Here is a 12,378-nt window from a genome sequence, read left to right as displayed (position 1 = left end):
CCACTCTGTTAAAAAAAAAAAAAAAAAAAAAGTCCCTTATTTAAAAAAAAAAAAAAACAATTTGGAAGAAATGATGGACATAGGCTTATATTTTTAGCTGAAATTGACTATTTTCTAGAGTATCTTATTTTGATGTGGCAGTTTACTACAAGCATTTTTAAATACTGCATTAGAGCACTTACCTATATAATACAGAATAAATAATAGTGTTTTCATAGGGAAGTTAACTTAGCAACAAGCAAATGAAGCCTTTATATATAATATTTGTTAAGTTACATATAATGATGCAGAGGACTAAAGGAAATCATTTGGGTTCTGGTGCAAATAAGTGAGTAAAGGTTTCAGCTTTGATGACTTGGACACTCATGGGCATGCTTACACTTTGAGTGAATTTTCTTTGTATAAACTGGGGTAATTGTACATATTTATTAGTTTTATAGTACTGAGAGCAACATTACAGCAGAGTTCCAAGACTGATGACCTAATGGTTGAGTACTGCCTGCAGATATGTTTGTCTGTCCTACATAATTGTTTATTGAAATTTTTCTGACATTAAAAGAATTACCTTGATTTGCTTCTTAGACAATACAAGAGTCAACAGTGCTCTTCCATTGTCTACTTTCTATACACTAGTTTGTGCTATATTGTCATATAAATTGCATTTTTATACACTGCATGCCCTTCAATCATAATTATTGCTCTTTGCAATTGTCTTATAAGAAGAAGAAAAAGTTAAACCAAAAATATGTTATACTGTCACTTACGCTTACCTTTGTGTGTAGATATATTTACTGGTACTCTCTATGTAGGTTCAGGCTGCCGTCTAGCGTCCTTTCATTTTAGCCTCAGGATCTCCCTTTGGTGTTTCTTGTAGACCGTGCTGTCCACAAATTCTGTCACTTTTTGCTTACCTGGGAATGCCTTAATTTCTGCATCATTTTTGAAGGACTGCTTTGTTAGCTACAGAATTCTTGGTTGAATTTCTTTTTGCACTATGAATATATTTTCCCACTGCCTTCTGGCCTCCATGGTTTCTGCTGAAGAATTGTTAACTTGAGTGATGAGTCTTGTGCATAAGTTACTTGTTCCCTTCCAGATTCTTGTTGGTTTTTTTTGACAGTTTGGTTGTCATGCATCCAGATGTGTATCTCTTCCTATTTATTTTTTCGAAGCTCATTGAGTTTAAATGTGTATATCAACATGTTTCATCAAACTTAAGATGCATTCAGACATTACTTCTTTGCAAATTCTTTTTTGCCCCTTTTCTCCTAGGTGGGACCTCATCAAGCATACCAACATAGGAGACCTGTCTTCATTGAGCCAGTTATTTCTTCTGACTGCTCAACCATATTGTTGTGTCTGTCTAGTAAAGTTTTCATTTCTGTTACAGTTTTCAGTTTCAAATTCTATTTCAGTTCCAGAATTTCAATCTGGTTTTTATTAGTGATTTCTACTTTGTTAATATCCTCTAACAGACAAGGCAACTTTTTAATACTTTAATTCTTTAGACATGGTTTCCTTTAGTTCATTAAACATATTTTAAAAAACTTAGTCTTTGTCTAGTAAGTCCAAAGTCTCAGCTTCTTCAGACAGTTTCTTTCCCATAATTATTCTCTACTTATATTTCATTTTCTTTGTATATCTGTTATATTTTTGTTAAACTGGATCTTTTAACAGTTTTAACAGATCTTTTTAACAAAACTTCATTAGACAGCTGCTCCCAGGGAAGCACTGCACTGGAAAGCTCTGACTCTAGTCAAATAAAGACAAACCTTGGGCTTTGGATTTTTCAGGGAGCTTCTGGACAGGTTGGATTATGACAGTTATCTGGGAAATGGATTTGAGAAGTTGTGACCTTGTTTTGCTTTTGTTCTAACCTTCTGGTTTTTGTTGTCATTGAACGCAGTTGGTTTGCAAGGCTGTTATGCCCAGAAGAGAGTGTGTGGCAGAACAGAGTATATTAAAATTGTACAACATCTATTTTTACCAAGATTTGATGTTATGTATTAGAACAGTTCTACAGATTGTCACATGCCTATGTTTACTTTGCAGAGTTCTTAAAAAGTTGATTTTCATAATATCTGCTAATGATTTTGTTGTTCTTATGGAAAAAGGAATTTTTGGAATACTTAGCTTTTTTTGCTTAGCCCTCTCAACAAGTAATTTTAAATCAAGTAATTGCATTACTTAATTTTTGCAAGTCAGTTATGCCTGAGTTTAGGAGTATCAGTGTCAAATATGCAAGAACCAAATATGTTAAAGTTGATACTATGTATACAATTTACATGTTGTATCTATCATGTTAATTATTTTAAATTATATTTAAGTACTAAATAAATATCTTCTAAATGTCTTGTTCTTTAAATTGGAAATATCTGTCTCTAAAATGTGTTTATATCTACTTTGATGTTTTCATTATGATTCAATAGATATGCTAACTTGACAGATCAGGCATATTTTCTCCCATTAGACTAGTAGATAATTTTCACATTAGATGAAATTAGTGCCTTACTGCCCTTTGATTAAATAGGTAAAGTGGACAAGCTTGAGAGATGTTTCTGGAAATAAGAAAATCAGTGTCTAACACAAAGCACATACATACTTTGCTGCTGCTACTGCTAAGTCGCTTCAGTCATGTCCGACTCTGTGCGATCCCATAGACAGCAGCCCACCAGGCTCCTCCGTCCCTGGGATTCTCCAGGCAAGAACACTGGAGTGGGTTGCCATTTCCTTCTCCAATGCATGAAAGTGAAAAGTGAAAGTGAAGTTGCTCAGTCGTGTCCAACTCTTCGAGACCTCATGGACTGCAGCCTACCAGGCTCCTCCATCCATGGGATTTTGCAGGCAAGAGTACTGGAGTGGGGTGCCATTGCCTTCTCCGACTTTGAACTAGTAACTTGAAAATAAAATCTTAGGGTGCATAATCAAGGTCTTGATTGTTAAACATGGGCTTATTATTAATATATAGATGCTATGGTTGGCATGAAACCAGTGGTTAGATTTTTCTGAAAGAAGTATAGGGGTGGGGAGAGAGAGAGAGAAAGGAAGGAAGGGAGGGCTGGAAAGGATGAGAAAGAAATAGATACAGATATGAGGGTGGGGTGGGGGAGAGGAAAAATAGAGAAAGTGATAGAACAGAGACAAAATAAAACAGAGGGAGAGACTAGAAGAGGGAGATGGACTGTGAGCATGTTCTGTGGAAAAGTTGAACTAGGAAGGGTTAAATCATAATTTTTCAAGCTGTAGTCCATGGAACTTTGTTCTTGAGAATAGTAAGGTTTGGGAAAAGATTTCTTGGTGAAATATACTTGGGAAATGCTAGACATGATAACCCCTATTCGAATATTCAAAATGTGTATTAGTAAACCAAAGTCTCTGAAATGAAGTTGCTGAACTTTGTGGAAGTTAGCATTTCCTGAACTTATTTGCAGAAGGAACACTTGCTGTGGATCACAGCTAGTGACACTCAGAGAACACAGTGCACTTCTGCAGAAGCAACTGATGGACTTGGAGACAATTTTTAATGTATTTTTGTTTTTCAATTAAAGCTAAAGGGGAGATAAGGGTATATTATGTGAGGAGTGGTGGCAAGTAAAGATGACAGACAGTCTTATGCTGAATCTTTTTTTGGGGAGGAGAAATATACTTGTTTTCACTAAGGTATGTCATAAAATAGTGTGGATAATGAAGTGTTTAAAAACAGACAAAATTAAAAAAATTTCTTATTTGTGACACACAACTTTTAGAATGCAGTGAGTTGGTTCTTATTACTTTGCACAGTTCCTGACCTATGGCAGTTGATAATTTGTGAGTGTGTATGTAATGGATGAGTGCATTTGTTTTTATTGTGATCCTTAAGATCAGGGGTGTCTACCACTACCTCCCCACCTTCACCCCCAGTCCATGGAAGCATTGTATTTCATGAAACCAGCCCCTGGTGCCTAACAAATTGGGGACCACTGCTTAAGATAATATGGTTTCATGGAGTTTATTACTTAAAGCTAGAGGAAAATGAGTTATTTTCAGCTCCTGATCCTTGGTGACTGCACTTTACCTTTTCTAGTTTGGTAAACTGAGGGAAAGCTGTTGAAAACTTCTGAAATAAGCAGGAACTTCTGCTGGTTTGTGTGCTCAGTCTTGAAGTCACGTCTGACTCTGCAACCCTGGGGACGTAGTCCACCAGGCTCCTCTGTCTGTGGAATTTCCCAGGCAAAAATACTGGAGTGGGTTGTCATTTCCTTTTCCAGGGGATCTTACCGACCCAGGATTCAACCCGCTTCTCCTGCATTGGCAGGTGGGTTTTTTACCATTGAGCCACCAGGGAAGCTCCTGCTGGTTTAACCTGATCTAAAAATTCCTTGGAGTTGAATGCAATATTTCTTTTACTTGTGGCTGACTTCATGGTTTCTAGGGACTTGTTCCTTTTTATGACTTTTGTGACTGCAACCAAAGGAGAATTAATTTTATTTAGACCTTTTTTTAAACTAAAGGAATTCCTTATGAAAATACGTAAGTTAGGGCTTAATCTGATTGTGAAATCCCTGGCCTTTTGTGTGTGCGTGTGTATGTTGTGTGTGTAGGATTGTTTATACTATTACTTTGCAGTTTGACTGATGAGAAGAAAAGATTGCATGTGGATAAAGCAGTACCTAAGGAGTTAATTTTCCACATGTTTAATATAATGCCCTCCTATTGAAGTCACTGTTCCTTAATCATTAGTCAAATACTATTTGTACATAATCTAAGGACAGTGAAAGGCCTGACTACTCTAAAAGCAGTCTTAGATTAAAAATTGGTGCAGACAAGCTATTCTCAGGTAATCCAGATGGTGGTAGTATATGGTTTCTAGAGCCATATGATTGACACTAAATTTTAGTAGGAATCTGATACCTCTGGAATATAGTTTGAAAATATGCTATCTTTGATTACAAATTCCTTTGCATTTTTATCAGGCACTGGTAGAAATGCTAGCAAATAATGGATGGAATAATAAATTCAGTATTTCACAAGCTCCTAACTTTTGTTAGTGCTAAATTCATTTTGCATAGGGCCTTGAATAGGTTTGACCTACCTCTTGGATATAATCAGTGATTAAAACTGTATGAAAAAACATTTATTTTAAAAGTTACACTTTGAAGTTTCCCATAGTGGGGTTATAATGTTTTAATTATTTTGATAATTTAACTCCAGGTCTTGTAGATAAGCTGCTCAGAAAGCCATTGGTAAAGGATTCAGTTTTCCTACTGCGGCCTGAAGTGTGTTGTTTGGTTAGCAGGCTATCATGTTAAAAATGACGCCAAATTACCACACATTCTCTCTCGAAACACAGTTGGAAGCATTCCATTTTGAAAACAAAGGTAGAGTTACTTGTCTGTAGTTCTTCTAAGCAAAGCAGAAAGTTAGGAATTCGTTTATAAGAATATTATGATTTAATCTAACTGTGGTGCTATGTAGTGTTTTTAATTTGCAGTAAAATTGAAGTAAGACTAGTGTTTTGAATGTAGTCTACTACTTACTTAAATTGTTCTGTATTTAACCAGCTTATTTGCACAATGAAATGTCTAGATATCTAAGTTCTTCAGTTAAAAATTAAGTCAGGGCTCTCAAATCTTTTAAGAAGAGATTTGAGGAAAATAATAACAAGGAATAAACAATAGGAGAAGAAACCATTAAAAACAAAAACTCCTCTAAAAATATCCTGGACAAATTAAGATATTTTCTCATTCAAGGTTCTACGGTGAGTAAACATGTGAGTTAGTATCATCTTCTAAGGTGAAATATATGTGGCTTTCAAAAATACTAGATAAAATGAGAAGTTACAGCAGGAGCCTTTGTAATCTGAATTTTATGGAGAACTAAAATAAAAGGCATTATACAGTTTCTTAGCATTAAGCAAAGACAATGTGTGGTGAATCTGGCCTAGTATTTTGTTGCAAATCAATGATATGGGACACACCTGGGTCAGGTGCGGTGAATTTCCACTCTGTACAAAGCAAGGGGGTGTGTTGCACATTGCATCTTTACTGCTGAACCGTGGAGCGCCCCCTTGTTAGTGCCTATGTTGATACATGTATGGTGTTGTCCTCAGTTCTGTCCAACTCTTTGTGACCCTTTGGACTGTAGCCTGTGAGGCTTCTCTGTCCATGGGATTTTCCAGACAAGAATACTGGAGTGGGTTGCCATTTCCTCCTCCAGGGGAATTATCATACATAGATGCTGATATATATGTACTGATATGAGCATATATGGGCTTCCATGGTGGCTCAGACAGTAAAGAATCTGCCTGCAGTGTGAGAGACCCAGGTTCTATCCTTGGGTCAAGAAGATCCCCTGGAGAAGTCAGTGGCAACCCACTCCAATATTCTTGCCTGGAGAATCCCATGGACAGAGGAGCCTGGAGGGTTACAGTCCATAGACTTGCAAAGAGTTGGACATGACTGAGTGAATAACACACACACACACACACACACACACACACACACACACGAGCATATATATTGCTATATATTTTCTTAATAAACATACATTTTTAGGATAAAAATCATCATTTAACTTAAAATTTTTAGTGAACTAAATGTATGAAATAAAAAGTAGTTTATGCTGGAGAGAGTCTATGGACCTTTCCAATGGCTGTTCCCTTAGAGTTACCGTTTTTCTGTTTGCACAAGATGCACTATAAACAAAAGTGTTAAGGTGCTTGCTGCTTGATACCCCTGAGTGCTGGCCACCTTCCCTTGCTTTTCCTCAAAGCTGAGGTCATTTAAGGTAATCAGAGTTTGACCTGGAATGAATTGGAGCATTCTCCACTCTCAGGAAAGGAGAAAATAAAAGAACTGCTGTCTCTTCAAGGTGATGATTGAAGGGATACTACAAAATACTTAGATTCTTTTAGGAAAACCAGGAAAGAGTTAAAACATGGTAAAAGTGAACTGGAATGTCTATTCAAGGTGTTGATTTTCATTTTATTCTAACCTGGAAAACATCAGTTTCCAGCTCCTTTTTCTCTGACAGTTGAAGCAAGGCACCAAAACTGGCCCCGGGTGGAGCAAATATGGTGGCGTGTTTGGGATTTGATGGTTTAGACAGTAGATAAAGTCCATCCTAATTGGAGTTACATGAGGGAAGGAAGCTATCCTGCGACTGTGCATTTGAACAATCAAGAGATAGCTTTCAGTGTTCAGTGCTGTTCACCCAGAGATCTTTCAGAAGCATCATACTTCATGGAAAAGAAAATCACACCACTTAACAAACTACACAAGATTTGGCAAGAATTTTTAGAAATGTTTCAAATCTTTCTCTTAACCTCAAAACATAACACATGCAGAACTGATTACATGTATTTAACAGAGATTAATTGCTTCTTTCAGGACTATTGCTTCCGCTTTTTTTGTGGTTCCAAAGCCTACAAATAAAGATAATTTTAGCTCATACTGGACTTGATGGCTATTAAATCTTCTAACAGGAGGATTCCCTGGAGAACAGGACCTCTGTGACAGCCTTTGTAAGGACAGATGATCTCTCTTGATCCCAGGACATCCACATTTTAAGAGGGATTTCCTTCTTTGATAGCTACATAAGTTTCCTACTCTTGATATTTTCACAGTGAAACCTAATCAGAGCTGTTTCTTTTCCTGTAATTTTTTTTTTTTTTTTGGTACTTCATCTGGGCCTTCATATGTTGGATGTCTGTTTAATATCATGATAATCCTTTTGGAAAGAGAATATGCTTTCACTTACATTGAGTAACAGGGCATAGATGTCAGCATTCAGGAAATAATTATTACTCCAGGAGGGACTGTAGTTCTTTCTGAGGCCTGAGAGCTGGAGTTGGGTATGAGTCGTGAGCTTTGTCCTTCATGGTATCCCTTGAAATGTCTTTGTTTTTTTTCCCCAAGTTCCTCTTAAAACATATCCCGATCTTGCAAAGAGGTGTTACTACGCTATGCTTTTTGAGCATCAAGACTAAATATTTTCATAGTAGGTTTCAGACAGACTGTCACTTACTTATTACCAAGTTCACTATATATTCCCAAACTATGGTTCAAAAAGGAGGGCCATTCCTTTTGATGTTGGCTGTATGGTTGATGTATTCCATTGTACAGGTTTACTTTAAGGTTAAAGATGGAATTTTTTGAATGTTTGGTGCATGGAAGAAGAGTTTTCAGTTTGATGGTAATGAACTGAGTCTCTGGAGACTTCACATGTGTTGTGAAAGGGGTACCTGTGTCGCATCCTCACAGAGATGAGTCAGTCTTGTACTTTTCATGGTATGGGCAAGGCTTTTGGGCAGTTCATCATATTTACAAGTAATTATCAGTGATGCTGGTAGTCATGAAATCTTTCAGAAGGATTTTGAGAGAATTGTCTCTATCAGGAACTTTTATCGACACTAGAACTTTGCAGTATCCATGGAACATTCCTGATTAAATCTTGAGTTTGTAAGGAAGAGAGATTCAAAGTTTTCCAAGAAAGATACATAAGTGATTGGGAAAAGATAATTGACTGGTAACTGGCAAGCTGTTGAGACCCCAAGTTATTTTTAGGGATTTTGGTGCCTTGTGATTAATCTACTTTCTTTCACTACCTGCTAAATTTATGATTTCTCTTTTCCTGTAACTTCAGATTTAGTTGTCATACCTCTCGAGCTCCAAGAAGAATGCATGCTGTAGTAGATTTGACTTCCTTTCTCAACTGGCTCAAATTCTTTGGTTATGTACTACTTCAAATTTCTGGGATACAGAACCTCCATCAGCCAGTTCATCCAGATCATAAGCTACTGGTCATCTGATTGATTGGCTACTCTGGGGGTAGGTCCAGACCAGTCAGGAGGCTCTATGAAGCGGGTTTGGGAAGAGAGGGATATGACAGGAAAAATGAAACAAGGTTGATGCTTTCTTGGTCAGGACTGTAGATCAGACATTTCCTTAGAAAAAAAGGAGCGGGGAGGGGAATGAGATGAGGGCATGTCAAGCATCTAATAATTTAAAAATTCAGCTACAGTATCTCAATGATGCCTAAATTATGGAAACAGAAGCAGATAAATTCAGGTGAAGCCAGAAAATCCTACATTGTTTCAGGCACTTTGTTGTGATAAAAATGAGAAGGATGAAATTAAAATCTTGTGCTTTTTATAATTCAGTTGTTACATCATTGGATGGATTACATAGTGATAGGATAATGAGGGTAGTGAATGTGTAGAGCAGAGTGTTCTTTGTCTCTAGGCCTTGTGAATAGCAGTGCAACATGTATTTGCCTCCATCTGTACTAGCGGTGGCAAGAGCCAGTGTAATTCATTTTGAACACAGGGTCTGAGTCCATCAAAGGCTGGCGCACTGAGTGAGGTGTGGCACAGAGGAGTTGGTGTTTGCCAGTGGCGTGCTCTGCTGGTCTATGCTGAAGTCCATAGAAAGTGCCAAAAAGGAGCAGGAAAGTGACCTCCCTCCTGGGCTGTGTTTTTACTCACTTGTTCTATGCTTGTTGACAACAAACAAAATGATCCCCATTCCTTATTGCTAAGGAGATCTATTAAATTTCTTAGTATAGGATGTTACCTATTATAGAAGTATTGCAACCCAGCTGTTCCTGGTTAACATCCCAGTGTCCCTACACAATCCTATTAAGTAGTTACTCACTGGGCTGCAACGGGGCTATGGTTTCATCCTGCCCAGGAACCTCAGCCTAGCTCTCTGACGGTGAGAGAGGGACCTGTAGGCCTCAGTCTAGTCTCTCATCAGTGTGCGTGTGTGTGTGTAGGGGGGGTGGGTGTGGTTATTCGTGTGCTCATATGCTGTGCTTTGAGGCCATTCTTCTTTGCACTGAGGGTGTATGCTGGCTGGACAGCTCTGCTCCATTCTTGCACCTTTGTTTGACTAGCAGTCTGTCCAGGCATGGTCTTCTCATGGAGTTGGAAGAGGTGTAAAAGGATGGGAACACACGAGGTTTCTTAAAGCCTAGACTTGCCACTGGCACACTGTCATTGCTGTCTTCTATTGGATAGGGCAAATCACATGTCCAAATCTGTAGTCAGTTACCTTCTCCCACCCCTAAGATTAGCTACCACCTATCTGTTTTCGCCTCCTTTTGAATTTGCTTTTCTAAAATGTCACATAAATGGGAATTATAATCTGTAGTCTTTTGTGTTTGGCTTCTTAGGCTAACGCATAATGATGGTGAGATTCATCCATGTTGTTGCACAGATCAGTCCGTCGTTCATTTTATTGCTGAGTACCTTTTTATTGCTATTAGTTTTAGCCTTAGTGGCCTAGTTTTGAGGCAGATTTAATTCCTGTTCTCTTAGCTATGACTTTTCATGATTGAAAGATGTAGGTTAGGCTGTAGAGAATAGCTTTTAGGAGCCACAGTTCAGTTCAGTCACTTAGTCGTGTCCAGCTCTTTGCGACCCCATGGACTGCAGCATTCCAGGCCTCTCTGCCCATGACCAACTCTCAGAGTTTACTCAGACTCATGTCCATTGAGTTGGTGATGCCATCCAACCATCTCATTCTCTGTCGTCCCCTTCTCCTCCCACCTTCAATCTTTCCCAGAATCAGGATCTTTTCAAATGAGTCAGTTCTTCACATCAGGTGGCCAAAGTATTGGCCACCTTCAGTATTGGCCAGCTTCAGCATCAGTCCTTCCAATGAATATTCAGGACTGATTTTCCTTTAAGATGGACTCATTGGATCTTCTTTCAGTCCAAGGGACACTCAAGAGTCTTCTCCAGCACCACAGTTCAAAAGCATCAATTCTTTGGTGCTCATCTTTCTTTATAGTCCAACTTTCATGACTACTGGAAAAACCATAGCTTTGACTAGACAGACCTTTGTTGGCAAAGTAATGTCTCTGCTTTTCAATATGCTGTCTAGGTTGGTCATAACTTTTCTTGCAAGGAACAAGGGTCTTTTAATTTCCTGGCTGCAGTCACCATCTACAGTGATTTTGGAGCCCCCAAAATAAAGTCTCTCACTGTTTCTACTGTTTCTCCATCTATTTGCCATGAAGTGATGGGACAGGATGCCATGATCTTAGTTTTCTGAATGTTGAGTTTTAAGCCAGCTTTTTCACTCTCCTCTTTCACTTTCATCAAGAAGCTCTTTAGTTCTTCGTTTTCTGCCATAAGGGTGGTGTCATTTGCATATCTGAGGTTATTGATATTTCTCCCAGCAATCTTGATTCCAGCTTGTGCTTCATCCAGCCCAGCATTTCGCATGATGTACTCTGCATGTAAGTTAAATAAGCAGGGTGACAATATATAGCCTTGATGTACTCCTTTCCCTATTTGGAACCAGTCTGTTGTTCCATGTCCATTTCTAACTGTTGCTTCCTGACCTGCATACAGGTTTCTCAGGAGACAGGTCAGGTGGTCTGGTATTCCCATTTTTTAAGAATTTTCCAAAGTTTGTTGTGGTCCACACAGTCAAAGGCTTTGGCATAGTCAGTAAAGCAGAAGTATATGTTTTGCTGGAACTCTCTTGCTTTTTTGATGATCCACCAGATGTTGGCAATTTGATCTTTGGTTCCTCTGCCTTTTCTGAATCCAGCTTGAACATCTGAAAGTTCATGGCTCATGGACTCTTAAAGCCTGGCTTGGAGAATTTTGAGCATTACTTTACTAGTGTGTGAGATGAGTGCAATTGTGTGGTAGTTTGAGCATTCTTCGGCATTGTCTTTCTTTCTAGGAGCCACAGAGTTTCCTAGAAAACTTGAAAACAGTTTCACAGTGTTTAAGTGAAAAGTTGATGCTGGGGGAACTAGATTGTAAAGTGAGACTTGGAAGAAATATTTGAAAACATCACATGAAATATGCGAACCAGGGAGAAGACTGAAGGTACTGAAATTAGTCTAAAGAGTGGGTCAACAAAAGGTATTGGGCAAGTTGTTGAGAAGGTGGGATAATTTTAAAACTGTGGTTTCAGAAGAGATAATGAGATACTTTTTGACTGGGGTTTACAGTATATTGTTACAGTTTTAAGTATTACACTAAACTCAGGTTAAATTTGTGCAACTTGTATCAGTGAAGGGAAAGTAAAACTAATATCATGAAGTCATTGGTGCTTTTCTACATTTCTCCTAGCCTGTGAACACACACATTTGATTTCCTTATGTTTGATTTGCTTGTATAATTTCCCCCAGCCTCATTCATCCTTCTCAGTGCTTTTAGAGAAGGGTGCATGGTAAATTTTCCACTGATATTTGCTTAGTATATGGGTAGTGAAGTGAAAGTTGCCCAGTCATGTCCGACTCTTTGCGACCCCATGGACTATATAGTCTGTGGAATTCTCCAGGCCAGAATACTGGAGTGGGTAGCCTTTCCCTTCTCCAGGGGATCTTCCCAACCCAGGGATCAAATCCAGGTCTTCTGCATTGGAGGCGGGTTCT

The 12,378-nt window shown here is 38.4% G+C and overlaps 1 protein-coding gene across 11 annotated transcripts in view; it reads left to right on the top strand.

The window, feature by feature from the left end:
- The window catches only part of CRPPA (CDP-L-ribitol pyrophosphorylase A), a 454,696-nt gene that overhangs the window by 76,583 nt on the left and 365,735 nt on the right, over positions 1 to 12,378 (top strand). The window lies entirely within an intron of this gene.

Source organism: Bos javanicus, chromosome 4 (genome assembly GCF_032452875.1).
Source record: "Bos javanicus breed banteng chromosome 4, ARS-OSU_banteng_1.0, whole genome shotgun sequence".
Lineage (NCBI taxonomy): Eukaryota > Metazoa > Chordata > Mammalia > Artiodactyla > Bovidae > Bos > Bos javanicus.
The sequence above is the reverse complement of the archived record's forward strand: the minus strand, read 5'-3'. Positions and strand labels throughout refer to the sequence as shown.